This window comes from Balearica regulorum, chromosome 6 (genome assembly GCF_011004875.1).
Source record: "Balearica regulorum gibbericeps isolate bBalReg1 chromosome 6, bBalReg1.pri, whole genome shotgun sequence".
NCBI classification, from domain to species: Eukaryota; Metazoa; Chordata; class Aves; order Gruiformes; family Gruidae; genus Balearica; species Balearica regulorum.
In genome coordinates this window covers 20,158,656-20,173,136 of record NC_046189.1, presented here as the reverse complement: position 1 = coordinate 20,173,136, position 14,481 = coordinate 20,158,656, and the positions used below count along the sequence as shown (strand labels likewise).

Genomic DNA, 14,481 nt, shown 5'->3' with positions numbered 1-14,481 from the left:
CAGCAAATAAAAAAGTGGGTAGACTTGCTTGTTTGGTATGTGTGAGGATAGCATAAACACACCATTGCTCACATTAGACATGCTTTAACTCTGCTTATTTGCATTTGTTTTCAGCTAGATCACTCTGTGCAGATGTGGCTGAAAACACCAGAGTCAATAAAACCTAAACAGTACTATTCAAATACCCTCTCTATATACAAACACCTGAGAAGGTATTTAGCATATAATACCTTGTTGTTTCCTAGAATTATTTCTATAGCCCAGTTTATTTGCAGAAGTTCAAAGACTAGTAAAATGCTAAAATAGTTATGGAATTATGGAATCGTTCCTCCACCCCTTTCTGTATCATAAACCTCTGGCTTTGGTTTGAACAAATGTGTGGAAATGATTGCCTACAGTGAGAACGTGTGAAAGGTTTTGAGTTTGTCCTACTCTTAATGAAACCAAATGCAAGAACTTCAGACATGGTCCTGAGGTGGAATGGCAGCTCTTCAATCTGTTCCGTGCTGAGTTAGGCCTGTTTATGCACTCCACCTGCTGCTCGAAGGGGTCATTGTGGCTTGCTTGGGAGAGCAAGCACCTTCCCTTGAACATGCATCAGTATAGCCACACCCTACAGTGGTGTGTATATATATATATATGTACTTTATACAGAAGAAAAGATGCATCTTTCCCTAGGCTTTCCTTTTCAGTACAAGGCCTATCCCTCATTTAGCCTTGTTTTAAACACAGATGATCTCATTTTTTAAAAGAGACTGCGTGCTTCTCACAACATAATAAAAAGAGGTAGTAGTCAATGTTATTATAATGATTTAGAATTGTTTTGAGGTAAGTCTTGATTCCAAACTGATTGAAATCAATGGGAATAGGTAATTTCAGCTGGCTTTGGATCAAGTCACAAAGCTTTAATTTACATACACACACATATATCTGATAGGGCTTGGAGAATGAGACAGCCATAAGTTCCCCATATATGCTGAGGTCTGTTGGTAATTGTTCCATGTCAAATCAGTGGTTTTTACTGAAGAAAGATAACCATGAGGTTTTTTTCCCTCATACTAGAACAAATAAAGTGCAGGACTGTAAATGATTTCTCTTTGACCTTTGTCTGCAACTATATTTCTACCTTTGATGAGTGTTCTATCACTGCATTGCAATAACTGAATAATAAGATATAGTAATGGGTGAATGATGCCCAGCCACCTCCCTGAAATTCCATTAGTGTTCTACTCTCGTGTCCTCTGCAGGAGTTGAAAGATTAACCCAACACCTGCGTCACTAGGGAAAAAAAAAAAAGAGAGAGAGAGAGAGAAGTATTCTCATTAAATAAACAAGGGAGGAAAATGTTCAGCCCATTATCCTGGAAGGTGCATAATATAGGCATTGGAGTCAATGCAGTTTTCAATTTCAGTGTCTTATACATATAAATTTTATATATAACATTTGTGTGGCTGAAGTATTCTGTTTTTGCTTGCTTGTTCTTCTGAAATCTTTAACCAGTTCTTGTTTCTGCGTGTGTTATACAGCTCTAGGTGATGAAATAAGTTTTGATAATATCCTAAATATGTTTTGGCATATGTTATGTTATATAGAGTTTCTCAAAATTAACAGAATGTTCCAGCTAATATATATCTTCAGAGTGAAAAATAAATACCATCATCATGTTTCTGTCTAACTCAGGTGTTAACACCTGATATTTCAGAAAGGCCACACAAATACAAAAGTGCCTTCAGTTTGGCAAGAGGGTTTCCTTTACCCTGAAGCTCTGCTACCCATAGAAACACTTGGCCAGGACTGCTCTGTCTCCAGTAAAAGACGACCTTAATCTGGAAGGCTTGGCCAGAACAGTGCAGGTGTTGGTCTAGAGTTTCCTCTCAGCTTCCTTATTCTGTGGTCCTGTATGACAACGTCTAAGTTGGCAACTACAGAATTGTTATCAGGCTTTGGAGAATTTTTTTCCTTTTTTTGATGTTCTAAGCTGCTAAATATGCTGTTAAACCAATGTTTACTGACAGAAAAAGCAAGTAATAATATGAAGAATTACTATAATCTGCGAGAATCTTGTGATGGGGTAAATAACAGCTTTTGAAAGCTAAGCTCATAATGGAGACCTGGTATTAAAGAATCATGATTGGTAACATTGTCACCTTATTTACATTCATGCAAACTCTTTATATCAGTGAATTGACTAATGCAAATGGAAAGGTAGAACACACTGGGGGTGAAAAGACACCTTGGCAAAGAAAGGCAATTGAGAGAGCCAATCAATCTGAGCTTCATTACAGAAAATGGATATCTATTTAAAAAAACAAACGATCCTTTCCCCATCACATTTTATCAAATTACCTTAATGTTTTTGGATGAGGCTACAAACTTCTGTCATAATACCAATATAATAAGCAAAGATTTTTAGAAGGCTTTTTGACTTGTGGCATCTTGATTAATAAAATAGAATAACAACAGAAAAGCTGACAAGACAAATATCAAATGGACTTTAACTGTCCCAATGATAATTTTTAACATGCCATTGTGAGCAGCATGTAGAGGTACTAGAAGGGGAAGGAAGATTAAGGGATAGAAGTGCTTTCCCTCTTACCTGTCCTCCCTCCTGCTCCGAGCACTGGCAGCAGCAATATGCTTGCTCTTGGTCATATCAGGCTGTTGCTAATGCTCAGGACATTTCAAATGCCCTTCCTCCATTCACTTTGCAGTAGGGGAAGCAAAACACCTAGAGAGCTGCTATACTGGAAGTGGTACAGGCAAGAAGTAAAAGAATAATTTAAGGGCTGAAAAACAGCAGCAGAAACTTTAATGAAGTTCATTCTACTTAGCCCTTAAAAGATGAGGTGCTTAATCAAAATCTATTAAAAAAATTATGGAAGGCACAGAAGTTTTAGAATAAGGATCTTTAGCCTACTGCTCAAATATAAAATAGCTAGACCAAAAATGAAATATATGTTTTTAATGGCTACAGTGATCAATGAACTGTAACCAAAGGCTGTGGCTACCAGCGGTTCTGGTGATCCTCCATTACCAGAAATTATTGAATCAAAAATGGGTATTTTAGGAAAGGCAAACTCTGATGCAAGCACAGCTACTGAAACTGAAGCAGAAATTAAACTCTTGCAGTCTTCTGTTTACTGACACTGAGACTAGATGGGTGCATTTGTCCCTATAGCCTTCATGATGCTCAACATTTCAGGTAGAAAAAGCCAGAGTTTCCCACAGAGGCATTTGAGGATCATGGGACATGGCTTCTCACCGTGGGATAAGACATATCTGGAATTTGATGAAAATTCATGTATTCTCTGACATGTGGTGCGTTCAAGCCCAGTAATAGGACAGGACATGAAAGCAGTCTGAGTGACCCAGAATGCTTACAAATTCCCCTAACGTAATAGACACGCCCTTGTTACTGGGCTGAGGGACCAGTTTTAATCATGTGATGGATGCATATCATACTATGGAGGGCTGTGGCTTCCTCAGGAAACTGGGGTAGAGGAGGAAATAAGCAATATGCTCTGAGTCATGACCTGCCTGTCTTTGAGAACACCAAGACGGGCACAAGGTGCAAGCTGCATTGATTTCATTGGTAGTGTGTAGACTGGGAACTCCTGCCTGTATTTATGAGGGTACGGATTCAGGACTCCCTTCTTAATTCCATTGCTGATTTATTGCAGAAGAGAGGTAATTAGATCTGCTTTGAAGAGGCAACCCGAGGTTAGTCCTATAAATAGTTAATATCTGAAAACTTATCTGATATATTATTGTATATCAGAAGTATTTATGATCAGTGTGTTTGTAAGTGATACTGAATGATACTCTGTTCTAGCTTTTTAGAAATGTTGCTGCTGGGTAATGGCTGATGCACTTTTTGGAAGTCAAAGAGCAATAGTACCTCTATCCTGCATAAAGAGTTGGACTGAGATTTTGATTGAGGTATACTTGGCTCAGAAATATGTTAAAGCAGTCCTGTTTATCTTCACCCCACACATTTTTCAGTAAAGATTTGCTGTTGGGAGACTCAAAGCACTCATAAAGAAGTAAGCATTTTACAAAATGATTAAAAGCAAACTGTATTATCAATATCCAGTTTAGAATTTCCTTGTGATTCATTGTCTTATTCATCTTGCTTGCTTGAATCACTTACTAGCTTTGCTGACTGAGTTGTGGGGTTTTTTTGCTCAGTCTTTCTGTTTCCAGCTTAATTCCCAAATTTCTTGTAGCAGGCTCCAGGGAGACAAAAGTAAAATGTGAAAGTAGGAGCATAAAATCCAAACTGTTCGGTTGTCTACTGTATGAAAGGTAAGACATAAACAGCAGCTACCAATATAAAAGCTTTTAGAAGAAAGGTAGAGCTGTTAGTGACCAATGTTTTGTAGGACAGGAATAGAAGATTAAGTAATGTAGTGGTATGCGATATTTTTGTTGCATGTTATGTTTGTCTTGTATGTTACTCAGAGGAGATAATAATAATAATAATGATAAATGTAGCAGGAAGACACATTTCCTGATATGAGATTAGATCCAGTGAGGCCAGATAGTCCCAAATGGAAAAGAAAGGGATTTGTTGTCCTGAATGTCCCCTTGAGAATAAATAATTCTAATAGCTTTTTATGTGTGAACTCTGAAACCATATGCTTTTATGGTATCCAATTTGTTATGAATATAAATATACTGTACTTAAATAATATGTAACTAATCTAAAGAAACATGCTATTCTTAGAGAAAAGATTACACCTGGAGTTATGGATTTAAATAGAAGGAAGAGTATTGGGGACTACATATTTTGATTCAGCTGTGTTTGAGAAGGCTTTGAAAAACTCTTGCTCCTGGAAACAATGAGATACAAACCTGTTTGCATAGCTGATCTCTGGCCAGAAAGGATTCCTGTCAAGTGAAATATTAACCCAAAGGAGTGCAATTTTCTTAGGGCAATGAGCTCTTGGCTTCGAACAAGCCTTTAATGCAGGGCTAAAGTGACCATTTAAAAAACATATATGCATCCAGAGGATTGGATGGCTGTCAGACCGGAACAGGATTATCCTATCTTTTAGTTATAGCTAACCTGTTTCTAACTGGCCTGGTGCTGTATAGTGGCCAAATTTCTTTCAGTTTGGTTTTGTCATTGTTTATATTATGCCAACTATCATAACAGCTGGGAGCTCTATTAGTGATCCTAACGTTTCAGGATAGAGAGAGCTCAAGGAATATTTCTTTCAGTTTCTCTTCTCTTGGCGAGCAGTCTCTGCTGGGAGTGATGATCTTCCCAAGCAGGGTCAAATTTACACTAGATCCAGGACACGAGGCATGAAAAATGCAGCACAAAAAGCTCTGAGCCTGCTGAGGGTGATAGGTGTAAGGTCCCAAGCCCCATTCAGCAGCATGATGTGCTAGATCTGCTTGTGAGTGCCAAGTTCAAGCTGCACCCATTGAACCTACCAGGTCGTTGCTGCTCCAGGAAATGCTTTTTAGGACCCAGGAGGCATTTGTGCTAAAATGCAAAAACACCAGCGGAACAACTCCTCATTCCTCCTGCCAACTGAGAAAGCACTAAGCCTCTAAAGCAAAATCCAGACCATAATGTTCATGCTAAACTAGGTGTTTCCCTGTTTGTTTTTTTCTTTTTTGTTTGTTCACAGAGATCCATGTGCAAAGCATAACTTTCTGTCCTTTGGCTGTGACGGACTCTGATGTGCTTTGCAGGTATTCCTGTGTACAAATGGGGGAGGCTCAAATGTGCTGGAAGTCTCAACTGTGGAATCACTTAAAAAAAAAATAATTTTGGTTTGTTCATTTCTCTGCAGAGTGTGTTTCTTCCTCTAAGTACCCTTCACTTCCCAGTGGCTTGGTGGGACTCTGGAGATATTAACAGTAGGACTGGTTTGCTGCTTTTTGTGGTGAGTTTCAATCCACCCATTGGTTCTTGTAGATTCCTTAGGAGGAGCACCTTCTTGACTAGGAAGTTATGGGAAGGGGAGATGGGAGGAGGTAAGCATTACATCCCAAAACCTACCCACTTGTGCCACTGAAATGGGAATTTACTTGGGGAAGGTATATGATCTTAGAAGAAAAATGAAAGGCTTTATTAATAGCAATGTTAAAATTATCACTGCTAGGAAGCTGGGTTAATCCACTCAGAAGAATGGGCTCCCTCCACTGAGCTTTTATTTCATATTTTTCACAGGGTCATTCCAACATTCATTTCACTTTGGATGACTTCGCAGTCATAGCACAGAGAGTAAGAAAATATTTCCTCTAGAGTTTCTTCTCACATTAAATGTGTGACTATAGCCTCAGAGAAGGACTGTTATGGACAGAGTCCAGGAAGTGTCTCAGCTCTCATTAAACACAGATCATTAAATATATTGCATAAAGAGTCACTGTGGCTGTCACATATAGTTACGCCATGCTTCTGCTGTTACCACTATGCAAAAGGCAAGATGTTAAGTTTTAGTATCACTACAGTTTTGCCCACAAGAAGATGGAGAAAATTAATCAAAGCAGCCATTTTATTTTCCCTACCTCCTCCTTTTATCTCATACCTGTTAACATTGACCCATGGAGGGATTTCACTCCTGGGCAAATAACTTGGCCAGTGGCTTATAGGCAGAGTTGGTTGAAAAATCCGGCTGTGTATATTTGTGGGGCCATAGTTTGTGTTGCTTTCAATGATAAGAAAATAAAGACTTCTACAGGACTAATTCTTTGAAACACTAAGCATTTCTGGGCAAGACCCTTTGAGCAGAAACTGGGGACCTGATCATCTTGCAGAACCAAACTGAGTGAATGTTCATTTTAAAAAGAAAAAAGAGAAAATACAGCCTTAAAGGAGATTTGTAAATGCCTTCCCAACAGGAGAGACTAATGAACTCTTCTGGCAGCATGTTTTCATAAGATCATCTTTCTTTTGGAGGTATATGGAAAATATAGGGTCTGAAACTGCACCCTCTGCAGTCAAAATTGCCACTAAGTCCATGGACAGAAAGGATCCTGATGTGATGGAGATCATTACTACTATTTTTAGCCTATGTTTCAATAGCTTCAAAGTCTTAAGCAGGTCACATCTTTCCCCTCATCCCTTGTTTGTACTGTCAACTATGGTATGTTTCTACAATGCATATTGCAGCTGGGATGCAGCCTACTTCAAGCCTTCTTCCAATGTGCTTCTGGTAATACAGGAGCAGAGCATTTAGTAATCTGTGATCCAAGTACATCTGGTGGTTAAAGTTATTGCAGCACTAGTAAGAAAAGAATAAACTGTCTGAGGCAGGGACTATCTGTTTGAATGACCAATCTCCTTCCTTTAAAAAAACAAACAAAAAACCCCCCTCACTGATTCCATGTTCCATTTAGCGAGTCCTGCTTTTCTGTAAAAAAAACCAAAACAAAATAAAAATCCACCCCAAACCAAACACCCCCCCCCCAATCCCACAATTAAGGTGACAAGGTGATAGATAAATGAATTAATTGGATTTCAAATTGCTTAGATCTATGTGACAACCCAGACTTTGTAACTGGGAGCACTAAATGTATGTAAAATAAAAATAAGAAAATCTAAATTTCAAACAGAATCTGTCACCCCCAAATTTATGGTAATGGAATCCTGTTGTTTTGTCTTCATTATGATAGAAAATAAACAGATCATTTTATTTGTGATCCAAACAGAAACACATTCTGGCATCTATTCTATGCCAATAGTTGCTCTTGCTACGAACATGCTTACATTTTATTGCATTGGGCTATTTGCCGCTTTATGTAAGCTACACCAGCTGCTCTTGCTCTTGCACAACAGATTATTGTGTGCAGCACGCTGGTTTTCCCTAAAGCAGATAACGCTTTGTAAAATCCGGATAACTAAGTCTCTAGGAAGTTATTGTAAGTTATATTAAAACTGTGATAACTGAGAACAGAAACAGCCTTGAAGAATGACTAAAGAGCTGCTACTCTAAAGGAAGATTGTCGTTGTGGGTAGCTGTCTTTTTTTAATGTGCCTAATGTATGTTCTTACATTCTTTTACCTGCTACATTTTTTCTAGTACTTGCTGCTTTTCTTGAAATTTGATCTATAGCACACCATGATGAGAAATATTAATAATAAACTTAAACACTGAACAAATTTCTATTTTGATTTTTATGTCAATGAAATACACTGAAATCAGCTCAAATCTACTTGAAGATAAAGCCCCTGAATCCTCTTTGTTGCATTTCTGTGACAGGTTTCATACTCTGTTTTCTTGGCAACCTTCTGCATGGGAAAGCAGCATTATGCAAATAAAAATTCAAATGGCAGCCACAGTGGGAAAATATAACACAATTTTTCTTGACAACTTGGGTGATATAGGTCAGACCATGCTATCACAGAACTAAACCAAGTTCTTTTTCTCAGGTGTAAACTCTGCCTCAGCTACACTTTAAACCCAGTTTTCCTATGATTTGGATGCAGCATGGCTGCAAAATCATATTAACTTCAAATTTAGGAATGCCACGCTTAAGCAGTAGTTGAACTTTGCTGATTTCGACTAGGTGTTGGTGATTAAAGTGCCCACGAGCATAAGGTTGTGTAGGCGCTGCTGCTGCAGCAAAAAGTCAAAGTATAATTGGTCTGAGGGTGTGGAGAGAAGCAGCAGGGGATGCTGGTAGGGATAGTAAAAGCTCAACAGGGTTACGGAAACCTGCCAAATCTCCATCTTCACTGCAGGGAGCTCCTGCTGCTGCCAGGGAGTAAGGAAAACAGATGGCTGTTCCTTTTGAAGCCACTAACATTCATTTCTGTGCTTGTTGTGTATTTTTTTCTCCTTTCCCTCTAGTTTCCAGCTCCTGCAGTAGCTACTGGAGCACCCAGGCATTGGCAGACATGTTGGAAGGCAGCCATGCAGGCGGGTGAGTTTCAGCTGAAGATGATGGTTTCTTTGTTTTGTTTTGCCTTTTCCCCAAGCTGCCTCCACAATTTGGCAAAGAGATGTCAGGATTAGAAATAGTGGGATTGGAGAATATGCCAGAATCTATTAGAGGGAAAGAGGCAGAGCTATAGTAAATGGGGAGATGGAGCAGTGCCAGTAGGAGCGTGGGCGTGGGGGTTTGGATGCAATTAGCACAGCCGGCCAAACATACCCTAACACTGACACTTCACAGTTACGTGCTGAATAGTCCTCTATGTTTGTGCTTATTTGCAGTGGGGTATAGCTGATACCTGTAGATGGGGCCTTTTTTCCTCAAAAGCAGCAACGATGTGGATCCTGGTAAGTCTGTAGCGTGCATCAGCTAGAAGTGGTTTCACAGAATGCTTTAAATCAAATCTCTGTATCTAAAACACAAGAGCATGAGTTGGAAAAGAAATTAATGTTTATGTTTCCACTGTATTTCAGCTACTCTGAAGAACTGTAAGACTTTTTTTTTTCCTTAGCTTTCTGGAACTTCTAATGCATTGTATGCTGTTGTAGAGAGTAACAAAGCACCAGTTTGAAGGAAGACAGAAATGCATAGGATGTTTAATTTTAATTTTAGAATATCACTAAGAGAGCTCAAAGAAAGATGCAGGCTTGGGTTGAGTTAGCAATTCAATGAAATATATGCATAGGTTGACATGCAGAGTAATGACAGCACATGACTGAATCGTCACCTAGCTGAGGGGAATAAATCTGCCCTTGTGCTGGTTTCTGACTGTTGATCTCAACCAATGAGTGATTCATGTTTCTAACAGATGTTCCTGATTTAGGCCAATGAAAGCTTATGGGAGCTTTTTCTAGTCTCTGAGGAAAGAACGCCAGCCCAATCAAACAAGTGAATTTGGAGCTTGGCATCTGAATTGATCAGCAAAGCTGGATAGTTTCCTCTTGCAAAAGCTGTGTGCCATCATTATTCTATGACACCCTAAAAATTTGTTAATTAGTACTGACTTGTTATTTCTGTCATCTCCTGCATTTAATCATTTAGCCACTATTGCCATCTACCAAGAAAGACACTAAAGGCACTTATTCAAAAGCCCTGCCTGGCTTGTCCAAAATAGCACACAATTCCCAAACCAGCAAAATATGATGCATACAGCTGCCCCAGCTACGTGAGTAATTGTAGCAAATATTTCTAGATGCACAGCCACAAAACAAACTCAAGATGGCTCTGTGTTAGCTGATATTTGCCTTTTTAAAATTATTGCTATTGTCATTAACATCATAAAAGCAAATGGGACTCTGCTACAAGCCAAACACAGCTGAAAGGACCTCAGGCAGTAGCATAATGTAACAATAAAACCAAATTCATGGGGTTCATCATCAGAAACTATACTTTGATTTTTGTCAGCTACACAGTTACTGCAAATTTTTATCGAATTTCATCTGCATGGTGCTCAAGTCCAGTATTTCTTCAATTTTTAGTTTGGCAAGGAAGAATGTCTGATTTGTTTCACACCTACTTTGTAAAATAGCCTGACAATCAGTGACATTTCTAGAAGACGCAAAGTTTCACAATATCAAAAAATACATGTGGTGAATCAACCTTCTCATTAGAATCTTCAAAAGTGATTTGACAGCAAATTTTTGTCACAGGATTAATGGGAGTCCCTTGGGACTGTGGTGCCTGTCTCCCCATCATGCTGTATGACAGGGTTGCCAGTTCATGGGATGGGAGAGCAGTTTGCTTCATTCGCTTCCTCCACACTGCAGCTGCATCTAGCCCCAAATCTGTCACTTAAAGTGTTCAGAAACCACTTCTAAAAAAATTAGGTGTCAAAATTTGAAAATATTTCATCAATTTCATTGATGTCAGGCACTATGTCCATAACAATGCTTTGTGTGTGTGAATATTTGGAAGCCAAGCTGAAACTAAGTGTAAGGTCCTTAAGGCGGATCAACAAATGAAGGGAGGGAGATAATGAGCGGATTTTGGAGAGCAGTTATTGCTATGGTCAAGGATCTCCAACAGGAGCATCTAAATCTTTGACAGAGATGTGTGTCTAATTTATATTTTTTTACATTTATCTGTGATGGTGTGGTTTATCATCACTCTTTTGTCTGCTCTCTGGTTTATGAGCCTCATGTGGGAAAGCTAAATTCAGCATAAAATAGCCATAGTGCATTAAATCACAAAAAGAAAAAAAATCACATTAATAAGTCCTATTGAAATGGGATTTATGACTCAGTGCTAAAGTACTTTAGAGCTATAGATCAATATTTTTTATTAGAGCTGTAGAACATGCTCCATCAAACTACCAGTAAGTACCAATAGACGATTAAAACACCTGTAGACATTGATAAAGTCTACTTAGAACTGAAATTAGCATTCTGTAAAATACATAATGTTTCTCAAGAAAGGCTGTAATGTAGGAATAGATCTGTAATTTATAGTTTCTACTTAGGGATGGTCTGTGATTAAAGCACTACATTATTTTTTTCCTTGTAGCCCTGAGTAACCCTGTCTCCCTTGCAGTCTTTGACCCTGCAAGTCGCTGAAGGATGTGGTGCAGAGTGCAGAACACGAATGAACATTTGAAAATGAGTGGCACGGGTTTTCTTGGCTCATTAATATTAACATCATTGCCTTGTGGAATTAGAAATAAGGGAGGCGTTGCTTTGTTACTCTTGATTCTCAACAGTCTTGGAATTTTATTTTTTATGTGCTGTAGATATAGGCTTTATTCCCCTGCAGAGAGAATTGATATTTTCTCCAAGCCCTTAACTTACAATGTGGCATAGTGATATATGGGATAAGAGATCCTGGACCTCCTGAAGTGTATCTAGTTCCTTGTCGTGATACTGCTGCTTATCTCATCTCTCTGAGTATGTATTTTTGGAGATGTACTTATGAGTTCAGTTCCCATTTTGTGCAAGCCTGTTGATATGTGCAAATGTGCTCTCTCATTTTTTGGTGGGGTAAGATGGGCGACCTCGCTCATTACTATCATGTGGTTGTAGTATTTGGTGCTGTTTCTGTGCAAGAACATCATCGCTTGTCTGTGGGACTGCTCCTTTAACTCTCGTGTGTCTAAGTGTAATTTGTATATGAATTAATGCTTCATAGAGGGTGGTAAATTCTGGCGAGAAGTGCTGTGTGACACCCTGTCCAGGCAAAGCATTATTAGTTGGGTGGACAGCTGGGCATAAGAAATTTGAGAAGTCTGAAATGGGGTGAAAAGCCTTCGTTTTTTCTTTCCTGTAGTCTTCCACTAGTGCCTACAGAGTGTAAAAAGCCCAAGTCATATATCTTTTATCCAGCAGCTGAGGAAGATGCAAAACCTCATGGTGGTGGGTTTAGGGGTGTGAGGGGAATTAGTTTCACCAATCTGAAAATGTGGAGTAAATCACTTGACTCCAGCCTAAGGAGGGGGCTGGGGAAGCTGTGTGCTTTCTCACTGGTTTGACTCTGGGATGGGAAAATTTTCTCACAGCTGGGGGATCTAGTAATCTCCTGGCTGCAGGCTTTGAACTGAAAATACACACTACTATCAGAGCTAGGTTCCTCAGGCCCTAATGTGGGATTATGGTGATAACTGCACGGTTTAATAAAATGTTGTAGCTGGGATTTGAGTGGGAGCTGTTCAGAGCATGCCAGTGTAAGCACAGCCACGACAATGAGACGTGCAGCTCTCGGCACTGCTTTGAGCAGAAGGCAACAGGCCAGCAAACAGGCAAAGCTTCTAACAGCTGCTGAGGTTTTAAAACTTGGAGATGTTTAAAACTAGATTTTTATAAAAGCTGTCATAGTAAAGAAAGTCTTGCGGGTTTATTTCACAGGCTGCACTGCATATAGTAGTAAGGCACTTTGTGTAGACACTGAAATCTATTTCAGTTCCTGAGGGAGAAAGAAATCAAATGCTTAATCAAGGCTCTGTTCAAAATCAAAATGTGTGTGAAGGAGGGAAACTTGTTTGAAAAACTTCTAGAGGCAATGAATAAAATCCTGTAATGATCACTTCAGGGGAAGAGAAACCCTTTACCCAGCGAGTAAATCCTCCAAGGTTTATTTCTCTTCATTTCCCATTCAGAGCTAGAAATGGAGGAGGGAAACACATCTCATGTGGTTTTTCCCTATTGCTCATGTTGTGGTGTATAAACACTCAGAAAGCCCCAAAAGCGTTTATTTGTTTCAGTCACAAAGAAAACCTTCAAACTGTGACATCTTTGGGGAGAAATGTGTTCATACAGTGCAACGGGACTGCTTTCATTGCCTGAACCTCCTTCCTGCATTACAGCCTGCTTCTCATTGTGACTCAGTTGCCCAGGCAGTCCCCACTCATGGGGTCAAACTGGAACATTTTCAAGAGAATGTGCTAAAAATCCAAGAACGTACAAAAAGTTGCCCAGTGACCAAATGCCTCTGAACTCATTCCAAACCTTGCTTGGAAATGTTGCTTCTTAAATGTTGGAAATGTCTTGTGGCTATAATGGGAAGCTGATAGTGTCCTGGAAACATATCCCTCTGGAGTTTTACTGTATATTTATTATTAAAAACAAGCTACTGAGATTCAGAGTCATACCAGCAGACCTCCCTTCCATGCACCCTGAAAGGCTTGCTTGTGTACTACAATCAAACCATTAGGAATTGGTTCTTTCTGAGGAAAATACAGAAAAAGGACTAAAGTAATTATCTATATACAGGAGTCAATGAGAATTTCATCTGGATATCTTCTGGTTGCTATTCTCTTGGGCTGAATTTCAACAAGTGACAGAAAGATGAAGGGTTCTTGTACCCTTTGATCAACCCTCCTTTGGACATTCTACGTAACAACACATGTTTAAAGAATGGCTAGAAAATAGCCATTATTAGAATACAAGACACTAGAACTTTTTTTTTTTTTTAAATAGTATTCATTAAGTAACCCCCTTCTGGTTGCTTCTGTACTACTGCATCTTATTTTTAAAGATGATCTGGGATAGTGATGGTGCAGGTTGTTTTCTGTGACTCTCCTATAACTATCAAGACATATATATAAATAATCCCATGTAATTCTGTTCACTGTGGTCAAGAATATTCATGTGGTTTGGGGTTTTTTGGGTTGGTTTTGTTTGTTGCTTTTTTTTTTTTTTTGGTGTGTGCAGTCCTTACATAATATCAATGATTTTTTTCCTGCCCTGGCTTCCATTGCTTAGATTACTGTAATCACACCTTACCAGTCATCTTTACATTAAAATTGCTGTTGTCTGTATATGAGGATAACCATTTTCTTTACTGAGATTATTAGAACAATCTATTCTTGGGCAGTGATCAAGCTTGCAGTGAAGAGACTATTTTGATTACAAGTTTTTAGCATCTGGCTCAACTCCTTACATCTTTTGGGATAGTTCAGCCTCTCTGCCTACATCCGCAATCGGTAGCACAGCTGTTGCTGATCCCTGCAGTGGACACATAAAGTGACCACAAAGATCATACACTCTGAGAATATTTTTGTTTAAGGAAAAACAGATGAATCCGTGTTGCAGAACATACTTTATATTGAATTTGTTTATCTTGTTACCTAATATTTAAGAATTTTTTTCATTCTTACTG

The 14,481-nt window shown here is 38.9% G+C and overlaps 1 long non-coding RNA gene across 4 annotated transcripts; it reads left to right on the top strand.

Annotated features, from left to right (window-relative positions):
* Positions 1 to 3,500: 3,500 nt before the first annotated feature.
* Positions 3,501 to 14,140, top strand: LOC142602356 (uncharacterized). 4 transcript variants are annotated; one of them, XR_012836104.1, is made up of 5 exons: positions 3,501 to 3,720; positions 5,808 to 5,900; positions 8,811 to 8,883; positions 9,177 to 9,242; positions 11,398 to 14,140. It is a non-coding gene; the product is annotated as an uncharacterized LOC142602356 (long non-coding RNA). The 4 variants fall into 4 exon arrangements; XR_012836106.1 differs by having other exon boundaries at positions 9,177 to 11,774; positions 13,085 to 14,140; XR_012836103.1 differs by having other exon boundaries at positions 9,177 to 14,140.
* The last annotated feature ends 341 nt before the right edge of the window (positions 14,141 to 14,481 follow it).